Consider the following 21343-nt stretch of genomic DNA (forward strand, 5'->3'; position numbering starts at 1 on the left):
GCTCAAACTATAGTTTGTTAACAAGAAATTTGTGGAGTGGTTGAAAAACTAGTTTTAATGACTCCAACCTAAGTGGATGTAAACTTCTGACTTCAACTGTATGACCTGATGTAAAAGCAAACCATATCTCATCCTTTTTCATTGTATGAGTAGCTGGCTCCCCTTTGTGTGCAATTTGCGATTCATTACTGCCACAATCAAATTAACATTGTACTTTACTCCTGACAATACTCCTCCTTTGAATTTCCATCAAGAGAAGAAGAAATTAAATGAAAAGACAGCTAGGGAGACACATGGAGAGAAGGAAGTGTGGGGGAGGAGGAAAAGGTGAGCGGTAGAGAGGTTTCTAGTACTAGTTTCTAGTAATGTAAACGTCAGGGAAGATGTGAGCAGGAATAGAACTGAGACATTAAGAGTCAGCAGCTCTATTCACAGCAGAGCAGAAAGCGAGGAGAAACGGAGAGCGGGAACAAGTGGAAGAAGAAAAAAAGGAGGGGGAGAAGAAGGAGGTTGTTCTGGTTGACCGCACCGATCTGTTAGTCGGGCCAAGCTAAACGAGCGCCCCGTCAATTACCAGAGAGATGTTTCCTGTGACCCTCCTCCTCCTCTCTTCTCCCCCTTACCTTCTTCCCTCCTGTTTTACTGCGGCAAAGATGTGATTCAGTGGTCATGAAGGATAAGAGACGACAAGAGAGAAACTTCAATCTCAAGTTTCAAGTTTTATTAGTCGTATGTACAGGATACACATAGTATACAGTGGCAGGTAGCCTATCGGTTAAGAGCGTTGGTCCAGTAACTGAAAGGTCGCTGGTTCAAATCTCCAAGCCGGTCAGTTAACCCTCAACAACAACCAGCAACCTGACTTCTCGGCCCCCGGCCCAAGCTCCCAGACGCCAGGCCACCAACCATCCATGTTCCACCCACAGTTCCCCTCGAGAGCTGCCCTTCAACCACCCAGAGGAACTTAAAAACTGCTGACTCTCTCTACTGCAGTCCTGTTGATGTGGATCGCGGGGCATGTTCCCTGCTCTGCTTCCTGAAGTCAACAATCAACTCCTTTGTTTTGCTGACATTGAGGGAGAGGTTGTTGTCCTGGCACCACAATGCCAGTTCACTTACCTCCTCTCTATAGGCTGACTTATTGTTGTTGGTTATCAGGCCTACTACCGTGGTGTCGTCAGCAGACTTGATGCTGGAGTTGGTGTTGTGCAAAGCCACACAGTCGTGGGTGAACAGGGAGTACAGCGGAGCTCTCCTCTGCAGCTTTTCTCCTCTTCTATCTCCATTCCCCTTCTCCTCTTCCCCTCTTCCTTGTTTAAATCAGCCCAGTGGCACAGGTCATTATCTACAGCCTCTTTCTCTCTCCAACGTTTCTCGTTCTCTCTTCTCTAATCCATTCTACCACTCCCCCCAATCCTTCACAGAAGCCTTATTCCAATTAACAGAATTCCAGGGACTTATCCCAATTGGAATTCCAGTCCTGGGAGCGTCCGTGGGGAAAGGGAATCTCGTCCACCTGTGACGACCTCACCTGAGATGAAAAGATTCTAAAGAGGTCAAAGGTGAGACCAGGGGTCAAAGACAATCTCTTACACACACACACAGATCACGCACCCACTCATATGAGTGTGTGTCAGATGCTCCTATTAGCTCCTGGCCTTATCTTTTCCGTACAGTACGTTATCTTTATTTCTGTCCAGTGCGAGTAGCGCTTCCTAAAATAGCCCATCTCTCCACACGTATGGGCTAATGCAGCGGGCCTGACCCTAATTACCTTTCATTAACTTAATCCCATTCACAAGAGCAACCGCAACAACAAACACACCGAAATACACACACGCTCTCACTCTCAGTGACTCCATCTCTCTGGGGCCTCATCAGTCCATTCAGGTGCAGGCTATATATGGTCCAGCTGAGTGGATGTCTGCTCGCATGTGTGCTCTCAGGCGTGTTTACCGTGTGTGAGGTGATGAAAGAAAAAGTGTGTAAGGGAGGTTGTGTTTGACGATGTCAATGTGTGTGTGTTAGCAACCTGTCCCTAAGACTCTCATGAAGGGGCAGTGGGGTATTTGGTGTGAAATTGGGTAAATAGGGAGAGGACAGCATATAGATACACTTCTAACCTGTGTGATGACGAGGTGTCATGTGTTTAATCACAGTGGAAACCCTAATAGACAGATGGGCTATGGAACTACTGTTCATGTCAGTCTGTCTCACACACACACACACACACACACACACACACACACACACACACACACACACACACACGCACACACACACACACACACACGGCCCTGCTACAGGACACACCACAACTGGTGAGAGCCCAGTTGGGGGCAGAAATCTGTCGTCGTATCATGTGGACTCATGGAGGGCTTCTCTCAACACACTTGTTTATGTGTCAATCTAAATTACTAACAGAACAACTCCCCTGTGACACACATACACAACTCAACAAGACCCCTCTGGCCCTCTCAGAAAATGTCCCCCTCACCCCCCCTACCGCATTCTCACTGCCATAGCCTTCCTTGACCAAACGGACATCAGGGCTGAATAGAGGCACCAGTTAAAAGCTACACTATCTGAAACATCTCTAGCCTATTGGAGGCCTGTGGGAGGAAGCATCGTTACTCCCTGTATATCTGTGAGAGGGAAGGGTGTACATTATGGACAAAATTCAGGCATATTCGTCTCCTCTCCTCTGTCCCGATTACATTCACTCAGTCTAGATATAACTCTTCTCTTCACACACAGGTCAGTAACACCGTCCTCGTCCTCTGTGGAGCTGCCAGGAGTATATTCAGTGGCACCTGGGAGAGAGTGTGTGGTAGCAGAACCACTTAGGGGCTTCAGAGCGGATCACTGAGGTATTTTGTGTTTATTCACCAGGGTCAGAGGGGGAGACCTGGGTCAAGCAGCCAGGAGACAGATGGGGAGAGAGAGAAAGCAATGTGTGTGTGTGTGTGCATACGTGCGTGTGCGCACTCCCAGCAGTTGTGCTGTGTCCTGTACCAGGGGTAGCAGTGTGTGTGTGTCTCATCAGCTGTGGTGTGTCCTGTAGCAGGGGTAGCAGTGTGTGTGTGTGTGTCTCACCAGCTGTGGTGTGTCCTGTAGCAGGGGTAGCAGTGTGTGTGTGTCTCACCAGCTGTGGTGTGTCCTGTACCAGGGGTAACAGTGTGTGTGTGTCTCACCAGCTGTGGTGTGTCCTGTACCAGGGATAACAGTGTGTGTGTCTCACCAGCTGTGGTGTGTCCTGTACCAGGGGTAACAGTGTGTGTGTCTCACCAGCTGTGGTGTGTCCTGTACCAGGGGTAGTAGTGTGTGTGTGTCTCACCAGCTGTGGTGTGTCCTGTACCAGGGGTAGTAGTGTGTGTGTCTCACCAGCTGTGGTGTGTCCTGTACCAGGGGTAACAGTGTGTGTGTGTGTGTGTGTGTGTGTGTGTGTGTGTGTGTGTGTGTGTGTGTGTGTGTGTGTGTGTGTGTCTCACCAGCTGTGGTGTGTCCTGTACCAGGGGTAACAGTGTGTGTGTCTCACCAGCTGTGGTGTGTCCTGTACCAGGGGTCACCAGCTGTGGTGTGTCCTGTACCAGCAGTGTGTGTGTCTCACCAGCTGTGGTGTGTCCTGTACCAGGGGTAGTAGTGTGTGTGTGTCTCACCAGCTGTGCTGTGTCCCTTACCAGGGGTAGTAGTGTGTGTGTGTCTCACCAGCTGTGGTGTGTCCTGTACCAGGGGTAGTAGTGTGTGTGTCTCACCAGCTGTGGTGTGTCCTGTACCAGGGGTAATAGTGTGTGTGTCTCACCAGCTGTGGTGTGTCCTGTACCAGGGGTAACAGTGTGTGTGTGTCTCACCAGCTGTGGTGTGTCCTGTACCAGGGGTAGTAGTGTGTGTGTCTCACCAGTTGTGGTGTGTCCTGTACCAGGGGTAGTAGTGTGTGTGTCTCACCAGCTGTGGTGTGTCCTGTACCAGGGGTAGCAGTGTGTGTGTCTCACCAGCTGTGGTGTGTCCTGTACCAGGGGTAGTAGTGTGTGTGTCTCACCAGCTGTGGTGTGTCCTGTACCAGGGGTAGTAGTGTGTGTGTCTCACCAGCTGTGGTGTGTCCTGTACCAGGGGTAACAGCGTGTGTGTGTCTCACCAGCTGTGGTGTGTCCTGTACCAGGGGTAGTAGTGTGTGTGTCTCACCAGCTGTGGTGTGTCCTGTAGCAGGGGTAACAGTGTGTGTCTCACCAGCTGTGGTGTGTCCTGTAGCAGGGGTAGTAGTGTGTGTGTCTCACCAGCTGTGGTGTGTCCTGTACCAGGGGTAGTAGTGTGTGTGTCTCACCAGCTGTGGTGTGTCCTGTACCAGCGGTAGTAGTGTGTGTGTCTCACCAGCTGTGGTGTGTCCTGTACCAGGGGTAGCAGTGTGTGTGTGTCTCTCCAGCTGTGGTGTGTCCTGTACCAGGGGTAGTAGTGTGTGTGTCTCACCAGCTGTGGCGTGTCCTGTAGCAGGGGTAGCAGTGTGTGTGTCTCACCAGCTGTGGTGTGTCCTGTACCAGGGGTAACAGTGTGTGTGTGTCTCACCAGCTGTGGCGTGTCCTGTAGCAGGGGTAGCAGCATGTGTGTCTCACCAGCTGTGGTGTGTCCTGTACCAGGGGTAACAGTGTGTGTCTCACCAGCTGTGGTGTGTCCTGTACCAGGGGTAGTAGTGTGTGTGTCTCACCAGCTGTGGTGTGTCCTGTACCAGGGGTAGTAGTGTGTGTGTCTCACCAGCTGTGGTGTGTCCTGTACCAGGGGTAGTAGTGTGTGTGTCTCACCAGCTGTGGTGTGTCCTGTACCAGGGGTAACAGCGTGTGTGTGTCTCACCAGCTGTGGTGTGTCCTGTACCAGGGGTAGTAGTGTGTGTGTGTCTCACCAGCTGTGGTGTGTCCTGTACCAGGGGTAGTAGTGTGTGTGTCTCACCAGCTGTGGTGTGTCCTGTACCAGGGGTAGTAGTGTGTGTGTCTCACCAGCTGTGGTGTGTCCTGTACCAGGGGTAGCAGTGTGTGTGTCTCACCAGCTGTGGTGTGTCCTGTACCAGGGGTAACAGTGTGTGTGTGTCTCACCAGCTGTGGTGTGTCCTGTACCAGGGGTAGCAGTGTGTGTGTCTCACCAGCTGTGGTGTGTCCTGTACCAGGGGTAACAGCGTGTGTGTGTCTCACCAGCTGTGGTGTGTCCTGTACCAGGGGTGGCAGTGTGTGTGTCTCACCAGCTGTGGTGTGTCCTGTACCAGGGGTAGTAGTGTGTGTGTCTCACCAGCTGTGGTGTGTCCTGTACCAGGGGTAGTAGTGTGTGTGTCTCACCAGCTGTGGTGTGTCCTGTACCAGGGGTAACAGCGTGTGTGTGTCTCACCAGCTGTGGTGTGTCCTGTACCAGGGGTAGTAGTGTGTGTGTGTCTCACCAGCTGTGGTGTGTCCTGTACCAGGGGTAGTAGTGTGTGTGTCTCACCAGCTGTGGTGTGTCCTGTACCAGGGGTAGCAGTGTGTGTGTCTCACCAGCTGTGGTGTGTCCTGTACCAGGGGTAGTAGTGTGTGTGTGTCTCACCAGCTGTGGTGTGTCCTGTACCAGGGGTAGCAGTGTGTGTGTCTCACCAGCTGTGGTGTGTCCTGTACCAGGGGTAACAGTGTGTGTGTGTCTCACCAGCTGTGGTGTGTCCTGTACCAGGGGTAGCAGTGTGTGTGTCTCACCAGCTGTGGTGTGTCCTGTACCAGGGGTAACAGCGTGTGTGTGTCTCACCAGCTGTGGTGTGTCCTGTACCAGGGGTGGCAGTGTGTGTGTCTCACCAGCTGTGGTGTGTCCTGTAACAGGGGTAGTAGTGTGTGTGTCTCACCAGCTGTGGTGTGTCCTGTACCAGGGGTAGTAGTGTGTGTGTCTCACCAGCTGTGGTGTGTCCTGTACCAGGGGTAGTAGTGTGTGTGTCTCACCAGCTGTGGTGTGTCCTGTACCAGGGGTAGTAGTGTGTGTGTCTCACCAGCTGTGGAGTGTCCTGTACCAGGGGTAGTAGTGTGTGTGTCTCACCAGCTGTGGTGTGTCCTGAACCAGGGGTAGCAGTGTGTGTGTGTCACCAGCTGTGGTGTGTCCTGTAGCAGGGGTAACAGTGTGTGTCTCACCAGCTGTGGTGTGTCCTGTACCAGGGGTAGTAGTGTGTGTGTCTCACCAGCTGTGGTGTGTCCTGTACCAGGGGTAGTAGTGTGTGTGTCTCACCAGCTGTGGTGTGTCCTGTACCAGGGGTAGTAGTGTGTGTGTCTCACCAGCTGTGGTGTGTCCTGTACCAGGTGTAGTAGTGTGTGTGTGTCTGTGGTGTGTCCTGTACCAGGGGTAGTAGTGTGTGTGTGTCTGTGGTGTGTCCTGTACCAGGGATAGTAGTGTGTGTGTGTATGTGGTGTGTCCTGTACCAGGGTTAGTAGTGTGTGTGTGTCTGTGGTGTGTCCTGTACCAGGGGTAGTAGTGTGTGTGTGTCTGTGGTGTGTCCTTTACCAGGGGTAGCAGTGTGTGTGTCTCACCAGCTGTGGTGTGTCCTGTACCAGGGGTAGTAGTGTGTGTGTCTCACCAGCTGTGGTGTGTCCTGTACCAGGGGTAGTAGTGTGTGTGTCTCACCAGCTGTGGTGTGTCCTGTACCAGGGGTAGCAGTGTGTGTGTCTCACCAGCTGTGGTGTGTCCTGTACCAGGGGTAACAGTGTGTGTGTCTCACCAGCTGTGGTGTGTCCTGTACCAGGGGTAGTAGTGTGTGTGTCTCACCAGCTGTGGTGTGTCCTGTACCAGGGGTAGTAGTGTGTGTGTCTCACCAGCTGTGGTGTGTCCTGTACCAGGTGTAGTAGTGTGTGTGTGTCTGTGGTGTGTCCTGTACCAGGGATAGTAGTGTGTGTGTGTATGTGGTGTGTCCTGTACCAGGGTTAGTAGTGTGTGTGTGTCTGTGTCTGTGGTGTGTCCTGTACCAGGGTTAGTAGTGTGTGTGTGTCTGTGGTGTGTCCTGTACCAGGGGTAGTAGTGTGTGTGTGTCTGTGGTGTGTCCTATACCAGGGGTAGCAGTGTGTGTGTGTCTGTGGTGTGTCCTGTACCAGGGGTAGTAGTGTGTGTGTGTCTGTGGTGTGTCATGTACCAGGGGTAGTAGTGTGTGTGTGTCTGTGGTGTGTCCTGTACCAGGGTTAGTAGTGTGTGTGTGTCTGTGGTATGTCCTGTACCAGGGGTAGCAGTGTGTGTGTCTGTGGTGTGTCCTGTACCATGGGTAGTAGTGTGTGTGTGTCTGTGGTGTGTCCTGTACCAGGGGTAGTAGTGTGTGTGTGTGTGTGTGTCTGTGTTGTGTCCTATACCAGGGGTAGTAGTGTGTGTGTCTGTGGTGTGTCCTGTACCAGGGGTAGTAGTGTGTGTGTGTCTGTGGTGTGTCCTGTACCAGGGGTAGCAGTGTGTGTGTCTGTGGTGTGTCCTGTACCAGGGGTAGTAGTGTGTGTGTGTCTGTGGTGTGTCCTGTACCAGGGGTAGTAGTGTGTGTGTGTCTGTGGTGTGTCCTGTACCAGGGGTAGTAGTGTGTGTCTGTGGTGTGTCCTTTAACAGGGGTAGTAGTGTGTGTGTTTGTGGTGTGTCCTGTACCAGGGGTAGTAGTGTGTGTGTGTCTGTGGTGTGTCCTGTACCAGGGGTAGTAGTGTGTGTGTGTCTGTGGTGTGTCCTGTACCAGGGGTAGTAGTGTGTGTGTTTGTGGTGTGTCCTGTACCAGGGGTAGTAGTGTGTGTGTCTGTGGTGTGTCCTGTACCAGGGGTAGTAGTGTGTGTGTGTCTGTGGTGTGTCCTGTAACAGGGGTAGTAGTGTGTGTGTGTCTGTGGTATGTCCTGTAACAGGGGTAGTAGTGTGTGTGTGTCTGTGGTGTGTCCTGTAACAGGGGTAGTAGTGTGTGTGTGTCTGTGGTGTGTCCTGTACCAGGGGTAGTAGTGTGTGTGTGTCTGTGGTGTGTCCTGTACCAGGGGTAGTAGTGTGTGTGTGTCTGTGGTGTGTCCTGTACCAGGGGTAGTAGTGTGTGTGTGTCTGTGGTGTGTCCTGTACCAGGGGTAGTAGTGTGTGTGTGTCTGTGGTGTGTCCTGTACCAGGGGTAGTAGTGTGTGTGTGTCTGTGGTGTGTCCTGTAACAGGGGTAGTAGTGTGTGTGTTTGTGGTGTGTCCTGTACCAGGGGTAGTAGTGTGTGTGTGTGTCTGTGGTGTGTCCTGTACCAGGGGTAGTAGTGTGTGTGTGTCTGTGGTGTGTCCTGTAATAGGGGTAGTAGTGTGTGTGTGTCTGTGGTGTGTCCTGTACCAGGGGTAGTAGTGTGTGTGTGTGTCTGTGGTGTGTCCTGTACCAGGGGTAGCAGTGTGTGTGTCTGTGGTGTGTCCTGTACCAGGGGTAGTAGTGTGTGTGTGTCTGTGGTGTGTCCTGTACCAGGGGTAGTAGTGTGTGTGTGTGTCTGTGGTGTGTCCTGTACCAGGGGTAGTAGTGTGTGTGTGTCTGTGGTGTGTCCTGTACCAGGGGTAGTAGTGTGTGTGTGTCTGTGGTGTGTCCTCTACCAGGGGTAGTAGTGTGTGTGTGTCTGTGGTGTGTCCTGTACCAGGGGTAGCAGTGTGTGTGTCTGTGGTGTGTCCTGTACCAGGGGTAGTAGTGTGTGTCTGTGGTGTGTCCTGTACCAGGGGTAGTAGTGTGTGTGTGTCTGTGGTGTGTCCTGTACCAGGGGTAGTAGTGTGTGTGTGTCTGTGGTGTGTCCTGTACCAGGGGTAGCAGTGTGTGTGTCTGTGGTGTGTCCTGTACCAGGGGTAGTAGTGTGTGTGTCTGTGGTGTGTCCTGTACCAGGGGTAACAGCGTGTGTGTCTGTGGTGTGTCCTGTACCAGGGGTAGTAGTGTGTGTGTCTGTGGTGTGTCCTGTACCAGGGGTAGCAGTGTGTGTGTGTCTGTGGTGTGTCCTGTACCAGGGGTAACAGCGTAGCCTCCAGGATGGCGTTTTGCTCTGTGTTGAGGCCCTGCCACAGGGAGACCAGGATGATGAGGTGGGTGGCGCTGCGCAGGCGGACAAACTCCTTATTCAGACATGCCCGGTTCTCCTCCGCTACATCTGCCAACGCTATCACCTGACAGAGAGAGAGTCAGTGCCTGCTGTCATTCACCAGAAGCAACTTATCTAAGCAACTCTGAATCAAGTGTCAACTCTATAATGCAAAGGTACTTTATACAAGCAAGTTTCCTGTTGTCCACTAGAATGATAAGTGATTGAACGGGACCCTGATTCAAAGTGCCAATGGAAACAAGGCTTCAGGGTCAACATGGGGACTCCAAGTCATTCATGTTAATCCCTCCATACAAGATGTTCTCTAGAAGTCAACTCCGTAACGCATCAGTAACCTTCTCTAGAAGTCAACTCCATAACGTATCAGTAACCTTCTCTAGAAGTCAACTCCGTAACGCATCAGTAACCTTCTCTAGAAGTCAACTCCGTAACTCATCAGTAATCTTCTCTAGAAGTCAACTCCGTAACTCATCAGTAACCTTCTCTAGAAGTCAACTCCGTAACGCATCAGTAACATTCTCTAGAAGTCAACTCCGTAACGCATCAGTAACCTTCTCTAGAAGTCAACTCCGTAACGCATCAGTAACCTTCTCTAGATGTCAACTCCGTAACGCATCAGTAACCTTCTCTAGAAGTCAACTCCGTAACGCATCAGTAACCTTCTCTAGAAGTCAACTCCGTAACTCATCAGTAACCTTCTCTAGAAGTCAACTCCGTAACGCATCAGTAACCTTCTCTAGAAGTCAACTCCGTAACGCATCAGTAACCTTCTCTAGAAGTCAACTCCGTAACTCATCAGTAACCTTCTCTAGAAGTCAACTCCGTAACGCATCAGTAACCTTCTCTAGAAGTCAACTCCGTAAGCCATGTGAATGAGCATGGAGAGGGAGGTGGCTCTGCAGCGTCTCTAGGTGTGGTCTGAGAGTTGAACCTGAACAGGAGGTCAATACCTCCATTTTTGGGACGGATGAGGGGGACAACATGAATGAGCGATGACAGAAGAAGACGGATGAAGGTGAACAGAACAAGAGAAGGCACGTCAGAGGGAGAGAAATAAGAGATGAGGGGGAAGTCAAGAGGAGGGGAAAGGAAAGAGTGAGAATATCCTGTCTGTGGATGTGTGACTAATGGCAGAGTGCAGGTAAGAGTTGGGGTCAACACCGTTTTCAGTTTCACCATGGCAGAGCACCTCGATTCATGAATGCAGTGGAATCTAGAGGGAAAGTAAAACCAGCCCTGTAGTGGTGCATGTAGGCTAGTGGGAGAGTAGTACAGTATGGTGTGTTGGACAGCACACAACTGATTATCTGCACACCACAGGCGGCACCTTAACTGGGGAGGACAGGCTCATAGTAACGGCTGGAACAGAATTAATGGAATGTTTTCGAAACACATCAAACACATGGTTTCCATGTCCATCCACTCCATTCTAGTCATTATTATGAGCCGTCCTCCCTCAGTAGTCTCTTGAGCTGCGCACACACACACACACACACACACACACACACACACACACACACACACACACACACACACACACACACACACACTCACACAGGTAGTACTGTGGCACTGTAAGCCAAACACAACCCACGTAACCATTAACACAGTCTCCCCCTCCACTCCCCCCACTTCCGTCTCCCCGGCAACCATGTCAATCAGCCAAACGTTTGTTTAACGTCTCTCCCCACCGGCTCCTCCCAAAGAAAACCTCTAGAGGAAACGGACTTTCAAAGGGGTGAATTTGCTAGTAAAGATTGGTGTGTATTGATAAAAAGGGCCGCCCTGCCATGCCGAGCCAAATGGAGGTTCCCAGTCAAGGGCTGCATTGTGTGGGACCAAACGCAGAGCTGATTGATGCCAGCTGAGGGGAACAGAGGCACATTTAACCAGAAAGGCCACGACACCATGCTAATTCATATGGGTTATAGTGAGAGGGATGGGGGAGCGAGATTTAGTCCAATACAAAGACTAGCAGTAAAAAACGTGTCACTGTCCTAATACTTTTGGAGCTCACTGTATTTAAGCGAGTAAAACGTACAGGGTGGTAAAGCTAGCTAGCATTTCCCCCTTATTCACTCATTTAGTAATCCTAGCTCGGTGCTAGCTAAGCCCCTGGCAATGTCAACACATTTTCCAACTGTCAATAAACGTTTCAAAAGTGTCATAAAACATTTAGTTAACAAATGGTAGCTGTCTCACTATTTTAAGACAAACATTGTACTTTTGCACATTATGAACCTTTACCAAAAGGACAAATTAAGACAGAAACAAAATGCTGTTATTTCTATTTTGGCTACACAGGAGGAGAATGTGAGGGGTGAGAGGTCAGTGAAATGTCACTTCCTGGTGACCTCTTGCTTCAATAAAAATATATATATATAATAATATTTAGTTAACATTTTAGTTTAGTATTTCATAACTGACATTGTACGTTTGCACATTTCTAATAACAAAATGAGCTAATAAGAAGCCAGAAAAACGCTGGGCTCTCACCAAGGAAGTGATGTCACATGTCACCTCTCCTCTTTAGTCAAAACGAAAACAACTGGTTTCTGCCTTTTAATTTGTCCTGTTTTAAAAAAGGTTCGTAATGTTCCACAGTACAATGTAAATAGTGAAATAACATTAACCAAATGTTTCATGAGTTTTACAACAATTAACGTGTTGACAGTGTGCCAGGGGCTTAGCTAGCTAGCTACAACCTTAGTGAAAAAGAGGGAAATGCTTGCTTGCTTTATCACCCTGTGTTAGCAACAACTATTTTAGTGAGTAAAATGTACTATGTGTCTGAAATGGGGAATTGAATGTGAATGCTTTTAATATCAATATTTGTTAAGTCTACTCAAGAAAAGTTCAACTGAAAAATGTCAATAGTAGGTCTCTTCCGCGATACCTTCAGCAATTGCTTACATCTGGAAATTAGAAATACCATTTTCATATTACCTTGAACATTCTGTGTTGTGTCTGTATTCTTTTTGATATAACATTTACATTTTAGGCATTAAGCAGACGCTCTTCTCCAGAATTACTCACAGGAGTAATTAGGGTTAAGTGCCTTGCTCAAGGGTACAGACAGATTTTTCACAGGGATTCAAACCAGCGACCTTTCGGTTACTGTCCCTCTGCCCCTAACCACTAGGCTACTTTATGAATGGGAAAATAGAAATGACAGTACATTGACTGCATAGAATTCACACAGACATTTAATGTTGGTGTTATAGATCAGTGGCAAACTGCACAGCTAATTACCACGAAGTGCTTAGCTATAAATGGGGAAATATATTTGACAGCATAGAATTCATACATAGAACCGTCATGTGTGCGTTATAGACCAGTACGGCCAACTCATTTTGAAGTGGAGGAGGGCTGTTAATAATGAGTTATGAGATGTCCCTCAGCTACACGAGCTGATCCCTAAAATGTACCCTGATGATTCTTTATCTTTATTCACCTCAGTGAGGAGGAGAAGATCGTCGTCCTACACCAAACAGTGGGGGAAACGGGTCTAGTACATTCTATAAATCAGCATCATTTTCAAACTGTGGCTTGGCCTTTAGGTATATTCACCATCACTGGTATGGCAGAAGCACACTTTTGAGAACAGCCATAATGATGACACTACACTGTCATTGTAATGATTCATCTATTAAGATACCTAAATATGAGCTCTTGCATAGCATGAATACTCTATAGATATGCCATGGATCTATTTCATTGACCTTTAACAATGCGGTTGGGACATTCCTGAAATTACGTGTAATTAATGAGTTATGGATATGTATTTATGGATATGTAGCCAAAGTAAATCGTTACCAAATAGTCATAACCCCTACACAACCCTTAGCATAGTGTGTGTTATACAACTGTGAGCCCACGAGAGGACTAAGCATTCATATAGCAGTTAGAACTGTTCAGGCCACAGTGATGTCCAAGGCAGACACCAGCAGAGATCGTACTGCACACCTACAGGTGTATATTGTGCGCATTTAAATTGTAGATGTGTGTGCAAGTGCGAACATGTACTGTAAGTGTTCAACATTTGTGTGTGTTTGTGTTTATGCAAGTGCAAGTGTGTGCATGTGCCACTGTGTGTGTGTGTGTGTGTGTGTGTGTGTGTGTGTGTGTGTGTGTGTGTGTGTGTGTGTGTGTGTGTGTGTGTGTGTGTGTGTGTGTGTGTGTGTGTGTTTAAGGAGAAGCAGGAATGAGAAGGGTCGGTCTCTGCCATGGGGGGTTCGCCTCAGCCCTCCTCCTCTACCTCCCCCAACATACCCATCAGTATACCCACAGTATGTGGCACCGTGTCCACCCACTATTTCCCCCTACAGGCAGACTCTATCCCAATTCCACCAGGCTAAAAACACTCTGGTCCCCGTTGGGATAGCACATCCTCGACCAATGATAAGTCTTCAAAGATTGGCCAACATATGATTCCTGGAGGGCCAAAACCACAGAAGGGGAGGCTGAAATACATATAGCCTGGACACATGTCTGTGTGTGTAGATAGCGTATGAATTAGGTGTAATTTTAGCATCGGTGGTGGGTGATTGACACTGTGGGGTTTGTGGTGTCTGCTTGCACCTTGGGGAGAGAAAGAGGAGTTTGGATAATGTTATGTGAACGATGCTAAGACGTGGGTCTGACTGTTACTTTCATGTAAAGCGAAAAGGACACAGCTATTAGCAAAGAGGTATTCTCAGTTTAGTCCACAGATTAGACCCTTCCTGCTCAGTTAGCCACAGCAACCAACATGGACAACTTCCAAACACAACCCACATCTCATACTGAACACACGCCCAGCCACACACAGCAGAGGTGAGCTGTGCAGCATGTCTGGTAGTGGAAAATGACGTTTCCTCCTCTCTGAGGAGGAGGACATACAACATGAGAGAGAGAGAGAGAGAGAGAGACAGAGAGAGAGAGAGAGAGAGAGACAGAGTCAGAGAGAGAGACAGAGTCAGAGAGAGAGACAGAGTCAGAGAGAGACAGAGTCAGAGAGAGACAGAAAGAGACAGATACAGAGAGAGAGAGACAGATACAGAGAGAGAGAGACAGATACAGAGAGGTAGAGAGACAGGGAAAGAGGAGAAAGGGAAAGAGGAGAGCGGGAGAGAGGAGAAAGAGGAGAGAGGGAAAGAGGAAAGAGGAGAGAGGGAAAGAGGAAAGAGGAGAGAGGGAGAGAGGAGAGAGGGAAAGAGGAGAGAGGGGGAGAGGAGAAAGAGGAGAGAGAGAAAGAGGAATCAGAGGGAAAGAGGAGAGAAGGAAAGAGGAGAGAGGAGAGAGGGAAAGAGGAGAGAGGGGGAGAGGAGAAAGAGGAGAGAGGGAAAGAGGAGAGAGGAGAGAGGGAAAGAGGAGAGAGGGGGAGAGGAGAAAGAGGAGAGAGGGAAAGAGGAGAGCGGAGAAAGAGGAGAGAGGGAAAGAGGAGAGAGGGAAAGAGGAAAGAGGGAAAGAGGAAAGAGGAGAGAGGGAGAGGAGAGGGAAAGATGAGAGAGGGGGAGAGGAGAAAGAGGAGAGAGAGAAAGAGGCAAGAGGGAAAGAGGAGAGAAGGAAAGAGGAGAGAGGGAAAGAGGAGAGAGGGAAAGAGGAGAAAGAGGAGAGAGGGAAAGAGGAAAGAGGGAAAGAGGAGAGAGGGAGAGAGGGAAAGAGGAGAGAGGGAGAGAGGAGAAAGAGGATAGAGGGAAAGAGGAAAGAGGGAAAGAGGAGAGAGGGAGAGAGGGATAGAGAAGAGAGGGAAAGAGGAGAGAGGGAGAGAGCGGGAGATGGAAGCAGTCAGTGTAGGGAGGGTCAGACGGGGGTCGTGGTATCCACTGAGAGGAGGGTTGTTCCCGCTGCCCCAATGGAGCGCCATTTATAGATTGATAGTACTTTAAAGGGATATGTGTATGTGTGATTATCCGCTGAGCCTCTCCGTCCCAAGGTACAGAGACTCACTCTTTCCAAGTTAAAACTGCCATTAAAATCAGACTTTAACGATGGGCAGAATGAACTTGCCCATTTCCTTCAGTGCATTTTCCCAGAGTGCAGTGCAAGGCGAGCTGAAAACTTGCTGAAGGCAGCAGTATGGCTCAAAGACACTGTTTCTCTTCTTCCTACAAGACTGATCGGCTGCTCTCAGCCATCCTACTCTGCACACACACTATTATCTCACAAACCCACAAGCGTATAGGGAGTTAACCCAAAGAGAGACATGTAAAAACACAATGGCACACACACACAAGTGCACGTACTGTATACAAACACAGGCACCCTCTCAAGACAGTGTTTAGACAAGAGGAAAGAGTGTGGAGGTGAGAGAGAGCTCTACAGATACCAGACAAAAGGGTTATGCAACTGTTGCCATTTTAACCAACATTTGAAAACATGTCAATGCTCATTGGTATTTGTTGTATTCTTTGCCAATAAAGTTTTTTTGTGTGTTTGAGCTTGAGAGAGAGAGATAGAGAGAGACAGACAGAGAGACAGAGAGACAGACAGAGAGACAGAGAGACAGACAGAGAGACAGACAGAGAAACAGAGAGAGAGACAGAGAGACAGAGAGACAGACAGAGAGACAGAGAGACAGAGAGAGAGACAGAGAGACAGACAGAGAGACAGAGAACAAGTTAAAGAGACAGTAACAGAGAGCGGGGAAGTGGCTGAGTGAGCTTTGCAGCGATTAGCATCTCGCCAGCCAATGGATGAGGCAGAGACAGACAGTAACTGCTTTTGTCTTTGGTCACGGCCGCAGCGCAGCTAGCGCAGATAACACTGTCTTCTCAGTTCTGATAAGAGCGAGGGAGAGAGAGGATGATCTGGCAACACACAGGCCTTGTTTATAGAAGCCTTCAGAGGAGGAGAGAGAAGGGAAATAAAAAGGGGGGACAGTGATTAGATCTGGCAACCCACACAGGGGCAACCTGAGATGGGTTATCAGCGGTGGTGGCAGGCTCTGAACCACACCACCAAGATAAAGCTGCTATGATCTTCTCTCCTCCTCTCTACTTTTTTTAATGCTCTCTTTCATTCCAAATGTGTTCGTGTCTGAATCCAGACCAGATACATGTGTATTATAACACAAACTTGTGCACCTATCCGCTACCCTACAGCTTTCAGATTGGACATTTATTTGAAGGGTCCTCATTCCATGGCTCTTTGCCCATTCTCAACTCCATGTGAATGGTTCTCGATATCATCAAGGCAGCATGAGTGTGTGTGTGTGTGTGTGTGTGTGTGTGTGTGTGTGTGTGTGTGTGCGTGTGTGTGTGTGTGTGTGTGTGTGTGTGTGCGTGCGTGCGTGCGTGCGTGCGTGTGTGTGTTCCTATGGTTTCATAGACGTTATTATTGTTCAGGTAATAAAATATGACTATTTACAACCTTCCCCGGACTATCAAAGTCAGGACTTCACTTTTGTTTTCTCAGTGAGAAGACGAGGGAATGAGAGACCAGAGAGCTTGTTGGGGTTGTTTTTCCACAAAGAGAGAAACAGAGAGAGAAAGAACACACAAAAAACGAAAGAGACATAAAGTGCAATAACGTTTCTCTCAAATTTCTATACTTCAATGATCTCACTTTTAAATTTAAATCAACATTGATCACATCACACAGATCCATTGAGATTGCAAACGCCATAACAAGCCAAGAATGACACCAGAACATCAAACAACCGCCCAGTTTCCCGCCACGTCCCTCCCTACAGTAGGTCCCTACACACCTTCCACCCAGCCCACCAAGGTCACTGGTTCATCCCATGAGTCTGGGTGGTCCGGTCTTACTGCTCCAGACAGGGGGCTCAATTAGAGACACACCCTGCCAGAGAGACACCCAGCCTGGGATTACTAGGAGGGAAGTGCAGGCCTCACCATAGCTCCAGGCCTCCTGATAGAAACCTGGGAGTTGACCTCACAGGTTTAAAGTTGAACCCCCCTGTAACCAGTGCTTAGTAGTTCCAACCAGGCCCACCGAGAGCTGAGATAATGGGGCGTTGGCCTGGTCCAAATGTGAAGGAGGTTGGGCCGCAAGCAAGAGAGATGTGTGTGTGACCAGGTGATGAAACACACTATACACCCCTACAGGGTTGCAGGTCTCTCAAACACACATTCTGTCCCCTCCATGAATCTCTACCACACACTCCCCAGCTAAAAATTACTACAACTGCACTGAGTACAAGAACACACAGCTGTGTGGTGGGACACAAGTTCAGAGAGATACTCTTCCTGCTCTAGCACACCGCTGGGCTTCACCCCAGCATACACTCTGAATCAAAACACACTAATATAACCTGACAAATGTCCGCACGCACGCACACACACACACACACTCGCAAAGAGAAAGACACTCTCCGCACACAGTCAAGACTCATTTAACATTTATCTTGGCTCTTTAGAAGTGAAAGAATTAATTGTTTCTGGCGTAAGGTAGCCTACAGGGCTAGTTTTGATATCACAGCTGGGAGTTTGAGGACTTCGCTTTGTGTGATTATACAAAGGGTTGTGTGTGAAAGCGAGTGTGTGTTTCAAACTCATTCAAGCTGTCCTCGCTAGTCGAAGCACATGTTTTACACCGGGCGGATTGACCGGCTGGCCCTGTTGCTGAGTTCACTTGTTTTCAAGGGCAGGCACGCAGATGCTCCGTCTCGCACACACGAACACATATTCAAATGCCGTCGGTCTCTCATTCTCTTACACAAAACAACAGGCAAAGGTCAAAAGGTTCAAACCTGCAACACATACACACAGACATACATCCACACAGACATACATACACACAGACATACATCCACACAGACATACAGTGTCAACAACATAGTGAAGTACAGAGCAACAGTTTTTACACACAGACATACTAAAGTGCTTAGTGAGCCTACTCGGACGATGCTCTGTCATTGGTCATTGGGATAGTGTGTGTCAGTGGACAGTATTTAGTCTCCATACGGTTTCCATATTTAGCCTGAGGCCTCTAATCACACAGGACTTTTCTCTAGTCATTTTAGCACACACACTCCCCTGGTCTGTCATTAACAGCTCACACTTACCTCCCAGGCTGCACACACACACACACACACACACACACACACACACACACACACACACACACACACACACATCATTGAATTCATAGACACGCGCACTGTGCACACACATACTGCACATATAAACCCATGAATACAGGATGCACACGCTCTCTGTCCAGAAACTAAATACCACTGGTCCATTGGGTGATCCCTTGCCTTGTCTATCTTCTTGTTCCGTCTTCCCAAAGAGACACAAGACCTGATTAGCAAGTCAATGCTTGAAACACAATAGTGGAAATCTAACAAGACAACTAAAATGTGCTTATGTTCCTTTATAGTGTTAAATCCCCCCACAAATCAGAAAACGCATCATCTTTTTATAATCCCTCGATTTGAAAGCTAGTGTGTGTGTGTGTGTGTGTGTGTGTGTGTGTGTGTGTGTGTGTGTGTGTGTGTGTGTGTGTGTGTGTGTGTGTGTACTTGCTCAATCACTCATGCATTGTCTATCTGTTTGTGTGCGAGACAAAAACAAGGACATCAAATCTAAGCCAGACACAACATTGCAGATCCTGGCTACAAATTAGCATCAAACAGAGAGAGACACTGGAAAACACAAACCCAAACACACACAAACGCCACTCCCAGACCAGAGGTTAGACAAGGTAAGGGACGATCAGTTTGGGGTACACCGCAGTATTTCTCAACTATGGTTTTCAGGAGAGCCCATGGCTGCATGTTTGTGTTCTATCCTAGCACAAACGCGTCTCATTTAACTAACCAATGGCTTCAGGATTAACCAAGTGGCTGAAGCAGATAAACTGGGCTAGAACAAAATGAATGTCCAACCTCTGGCATTCTTGAAGACCATAGAGAAACATCTGTAGAGGATGAGAGGCTCTCCCTCTCCAACACGGCATCATAACAGACTTCATACAATCTAAACGGTGTCACTTTAATAAGGCAACGCCATAAGGTTCTCTCTCTCCTTCTCTCTCCCTTCCCTCCTCTACTCTGTGGTGGTTTGGTTTACGTAAGTCCATATGACTTATCCCCTCCACTTAGCCCTGCGATCACGTTTCCTGAAAGTGGACTCTGCTGACATGTTTCTGACCCCTGAAATGGGGAGTGTGTGTGTGTGTGTGTGTGTGTGTGTGTGTGTGTGTGTGTGTGTGTGTGTGTGTGTGTGTGTGTGTGTGTGTGTGTGTGTGTGTGTGTGTGTGTGTGAGCTGGTTGGGCTCCACTGGGGCACATTAGCAAGGCTCTGACATGTGCAGAACTCTGTGGCTGGATTAATATTTAAATAAATCTATCAATATATCCATGTTGTGTGGAAGTCTCTGTGGAAATATATATCAAACATATATATGAATGACATAAAACAGAAATAGGCATTTACAATCGCCTTGGGAGAAAGGGGGAGGCTAATTCAGGGAAACACTAGGATGCCAATAGTAGAGAGTGAAAGGAAGGGAAGGGGCAAGGGAGGGTGTGTGTGTGTGTGTGTGTGTGTGTGTGTGTGTGTGTGTGTGTGTGTGTGTGTGTGTGTGTGTGTGTGTGTGAGAGAGAGAGAGAGAGAGAGAGAGAGAGAGAGCGAGAGAGAGAGATGAAAGTTAGTAAAATACCCCCTCAAATATTCAAAGTCCACACACACAAACCTCCCAAGGGGTCACAGAGGAAGCCATACATTTGAAGTAGTCCAGACCAGTGACCCGAGTAACCAGTCTACCTTTGGCAGACACACACGCACAAACATATATACACACACACTAACACAAGCCAGCCATTAGATGGAAATTAGGGCCTTGGTCCTGGTCCTGTAGCTGGATTACAAACACTACTAGAAGGATGATGCTACAAATGCTAATGAAATGTCAATGTAAGAAATGCTAATGCTACAATAATGCTAACGAGGCTAATGATCACCATCAGTAAAATGACTTACCATTCCCCTCCTCCCTTTCTAATGCTAATCCCGAGGAACGCCACAGTGAGGGCATTGTCCTGCTACCTCTCCCCTCCCAACACACACATATAACCATGCATCACACACACTGACATTTATACGCATGCTCACAGACCTCGGCCATGTCTCGACATCCCTCAAACACAGCCCTATTTGCACGTTTGCTTTTCTCTCAATGGTCTTCTTTGAACAGGCCACGCTGAGTAAATAGAAGAAAAAAAGAAAATGAAAGAGAGAAAAAAAACGAGGGGAACTCTGGGAATTTACTGCAACAAGATAAATATCCTAGCCGTGGCGTCGCGACACACACACGCCTTCTCCCACTGATTACAGAGTAAATATCTGTAATCTTATAAAAACGGGCATTGTCTGAGGGCGGAAGCGGCAGACACACTGCAAAGAGAGCGCAGCAGCAGGACATGTTGACTTTGGAGAAAGCGCTATTGGAGAAGTGATCAGTCACACACAAGTATGCACCCACACATATATACACAAGCAAACATACGCACAGATGCATGTACAAAAATGCACAGGCACATACTGCACTGTACAAACATTATGCAGAACCTTTTCCAGAATATGATTATGTGCAAGTCCACACACACTCCCACACGTTGCGATAGCAGTTCAGTCTATATCCTCAACAAATATGATTCAGATTATCACTCATGAATAAATGCTATGTAGTACATTTCCACCATTGGCCATAAGCCTGTTGGAATGCTGTGTGTGTGTGTGTGTGTGTGTGTGTGTCTGGGCTCATGAAACAGACACACCCATTCATTTCATGCACTGGGGCCAAAGAAGATAAATCAGTAGAATTATCAACATGCAGTGTCGCGTGAACCAGGCTGCTGCAGCCAACGTACGTAGTGGTCTTTACAGACCACAGAGTTAGACTAACCTTTATACACACACACACGCACCTGCAACAAGTGACCAGCATCCAAAATCATAACCATTAACATACATGTTAAGCAACGGAATTGTCTCGTATGAGCAAAACACTTCAGTCAGTACAGGACAGTAATAGTGAGTTCCTCTGTCCCTGTAGATAAAGCCCCAGGCAGGGCATGTTTGTTGCTGTTTCTTTGTCCTCTGCCACTGTCTATCTCCCTGCTGTCTACAACAGGTCTCCCCAAGCTGGCAGACGGAGCCAGAGACAGATAGGGACTGTGTGTGTGTGTGTATGTGTGTGTGTGTGTGTGTGTGTGTGTGTGTGTGTGTGTGTGTGTGTGTGTGTGTGTGTGTGTGTGTGTGTGTGTGTGTGTGTGTGTGTGTGTGTGTGTGTGTGTGTGTGTGTGTGTGTGTGTGTGCGTGTGTCTGTGTGTGTGTGTGTGTGTGTGTGTGTGTGTGT

The 21343-nt window shown here is 48.4% G+C and overlaps 1 pseudogene; it reads right to left on the bottom strand.

Annotated features, from left to right (window-relative positions):
* Positions 1–21343, bottom strand: part of LOC115142231 (protein PTHB1-like) — a 159976-nt pseudogene that overhangs the window by 54534 nt on the left and 84099 nt on the right.

Source organism: Oncorhynchus nerka, linkage group LG14, assembly GCF_034236695.1.
Source record: "Oncorhynchus nerka isolate Pitt River linkage group LG14, Oner_Uvic_2.0, whole genome shotgun sequence".
NCBI classification, from domain to species: Eukaryota; Metazoa; Chordata; class Actinopteri; order Salmoniformes; family Salmonidae; genus Oncorhynchus; species Oncorhynchus nerka.